We start from the raw sequence: 3,670 nt of genomic DNA on the forward strand, positions 1-3,670 counted from the left end.
TAAAATTCAAGAAAAATACGTAAATTAACCCAGAATCTTGTAATTTTTGACATTTCTGAAGTTCCAGACCTGACACATAGATGGCGCCATTTTAGGGTCAGTTAGGTCAAATTATGCTTAAAATTCAAGAAAAATACGTAAATTAACCCAGAATCTTGTAATTTTTGACATTTATGAAGTTCCAGACCTGACACATAGATGGCGCCATTTTAGGGTCAGTTAGGTCAAATTATGCTTAAAATTCAAGAAAAATACGTAAATTAACCCAGAATCTTGTAATTTTTGACATTTATGGAGTTCCAGACCTGTCATATAGATGGCGCCATTTTTGAGTTAAAATAGGCGCCAAAATTCAAAAACAATATGTAAAATAAAGGAAAAAACAGTAATTTTTGACATTTCTGAAGTTCCAGACCTGACACATAGATGGCGCCATTTTAGGGTCAGGTCAGGTCAAATTATGCTTAAAATTCAAGAAAAATACGTAAATTAACCCAGAATCTTGTAATTTTTGACATTTCTGAAGTTCCAGACCTGTCATATAGATGGCGCCATTTTTGAGTCAAAATAGGCGCCAAAATTCAAAAACAATATGTAAAATAAAGGAAAAAACAGTAATTTTTGACATTTCTGAAGTTCCAGACCTGACACATAGATGGCGCCACTTTAGGGTCAAAATGGGCGCCAAATTTCAAAAAAATATGTAAATAAAGTAAAAACCAGTAATTTTTGACATTTCTGAAGTTCCAGACCTGACACATAGATGACGCCATTTTAGGGTCAGGTCAGGTCAAATTATGCTTAAAATTCAAGAAAAATACGTAAATTAACCCAGAATCTTGTAATTTTTGACATTTCTGAAGTTCCAGACCTGTCATATAGATGGCGCCATTTTTGAGTTAAAATAGGCGCCAAAATTCAAAAACAATATGTAAAATAAAGGAAAAAACAGTAATTTTTGACATTTCTGAAGTTCCAAACCTGACACATAGATGACGCCATTTTAGGGTCAGGTCAGGTCAAATTATGCTTAAAATTCAAGAAAAATACGTAAATTAACCCAGAATCTTGTAATTTTTGACATTTCTGAAGTTCCAGACCTGTCATATAGATGGCGCCATTTTTGAGTTAAAATAGGTGCCAAAATTCAAAAACAATATGTAAAATAAAGGAAAAAAACAGTAATTTTTGACATTTCTGAAGTTCCAAACCTGACACATAGATGACGCCATTTTAGGGTCAGGTCAGGTCAAATTATGCTTAAAATTCAAGAAAAATACGTAAATTAACCCAGAATCTTGTAATTTTTGACATTTATGAAGTTCCAGACCTGACACATAGATGGCGCCATTTTAGGGTCAGTTAGGTCAAATTATGCTTAAAATTCAAGAAAAATACGTAAATTAACCCAGAATCTTGTAATTTTTGACATTTCTGAAGTTCCAGACCTGACACATAGATGACGCCATTTTAGGGTCAGGTCAGGTCAAATTATGCTTAAAATTCAAGAAAAATACGTAAATTAACCCAGAATCTTGTAATTTTTGACATTTCTGAAGTTCCAGACCTGTCATATAGATGGCGCCATTTTTGAGTTAAAATAGGCGCCAAAATTCAAAAACAATATGTAAAATAAAGGAAAAAACAGTAATTTTTGACATTTCTGAAGTTCCAGACCTGACACATAGATGACGCCATTTTAGGGTCAGGTCAGGTCAAATTATGCTTAAAATTCAAGAAAAATACGTAAATTAACCCAGAATCTTGTAATTTTTGACATTTCTGAAGTTCCAGACCTGTCATATAGATGGCGCCATTTTTGAGTTAAAATAGGCGCCAAAATTCAAAAACAATATGTAAAATAAAGGAAAAAACAGTAATTTTTGACATTTCTGAAGTTCCAGACCTGACACATAGATGGCGCCATTTTAGGGTCAGGTCAGGTCAAATTATGCTTAAAATTCAAGAAAAATACGTAAATTAACCCAGAATCTTGTAATTTTTGACATTTATGAAGTTCCAGACCTGTCATATAGATGACGCCATTTTAGGGTCAGGTCAGGTCAAATTATGCTTAAAATTCAAGAAAAATACGTAAATTAACCCAGAATCTTGTAATTTTTGACATTTCTGAAGTTCCAGACCTGACACATAGATGGCGCCATTTTAGGGTCAGTTAGGTCAAATTATGCTTAAAATTCAAGAAATATACGTAAATTAACCCACAATCTTGTAATTTTTGACATTTCTGAAGTTCCAGACCTGACACATAGATGGCGCCATTTTAGGGTCAGTTAGGTCAAATTATGCTTAAAATTCAAGAAAAATACGTAAATTAACCCAGAATCTTGTAATTTTTGACATTTATGAAGTTCCAGACCTGTCATATAGATGACGCCATTTTAGGGTCAGGTCAGGTCAAATTATGCTTAAAATTCAAGAAAAATACGTAAATTAACCCAGAATCTTGTAATTTTTGACATTTCTGAAGTTCCAGACCTGTCATATAGATGGCGCCATTTTAGGGTCAGGTCAGGTCAAATTATGCTTAAAATTCAAGAAAAATACGTAAATTAACCCAGAATCTTGTAATTTTTGACATTTCTGAAGTTCCAGACCTGTCATATAGATGGCGCCATTTTTGAGTCAAAATAGGCGCCAAAATTCAAAAACAATATGTAAAATAAAGGAAAAAACAGTAATTTTTGACATTTCTGAAGTTCCAGACCTGACACATAGATGGCGCCACTTTAGGGTCAAAATGGGCGCCAAATTTCAAAAAAATATGTAAATAAAGTAAAAACCAGTAATTTTTGACATTTCTGAAGTTCCAGACCTGACACATAGATGACGCCATTTTAGGGTCAGGTCAGGTCAAATTATGCTTAAAATTCAAGAAAAATACGTAAATTAACCCAGAATCTTGTAATTTTTGACATTTCTGAAGTTCCAGACCTGTCATATAGATGGCGCCATTTTTGAGTTAAAATAGGCGCCAAAATTCAAAAACAATATGTAAAATAAAGGAAAAAACAGTAATTTTTGACATTTCTGAAGTTCCAAACCTGACACATAGATGACGCCATTTTAGGGTCAGGTCAGGTCAAATTATGCTTAAAATTCAAGAAAAATACGTAAATTAACCCAGAATCTTGTAATTTTTGACATTTCTGAAGTTCCAGACCTGTCATATAGATGGCGCCATTTTTGAGTTAAAATAGGTGCCAAAATTCAAAAACAATATGTAAAATAAAGGAAAAAACAGTAATTTTTGACATTTCTGAAGTTCCAAACCTGACACATAGATGACGCCATTTTAGGGTCAGGTCAGGTCAAATTATGCTTAAAATTCAAGAAAAATACGTAAATTAACCCAGAATCTTGTAATTTTTGACATTTATGAAGTTCCAGACCTGACACATAGATGGCGCCATTTTAGGGTCAGTTAGGTCAAATTATGCTTAAAATTCAAGAAAAATACGTAAATTAACCCAGAATCTTGTAATTTTTGACATTTCTGAAGTTCCAGACCTGACACATAGATGACGCCATTTTAGGGTCAGGTCAGGTCAAATTATGCTTAAAATTCAAGAAAAATACGTAAATTAACCCAGAATCTTGTAATTTTTGACATTTCTGAAGTTCCAGACCTGTCATATAGATGGCGCCA

The sequence above is a fragment of the Gnatocerus cornutus genome, unplaced genomic scaffold (genome assembly GCF_029298725.1).
Source record: "Gnatocerus cornutus isolate USDA-ARS CGAHR unplaced genomic scaffold, icGnaCorn1.1 ctg00000273.1, whole genome shotgun sequence".
In the NCBI taxonomy this organism is placed as follows: domain Eukaryota; kingdom Metazoa; phylum Arthropoda; class Insecta; order Coleoptera; family Tenebrionidae; genus Gnatocerus; species Gnatocerus cornutus.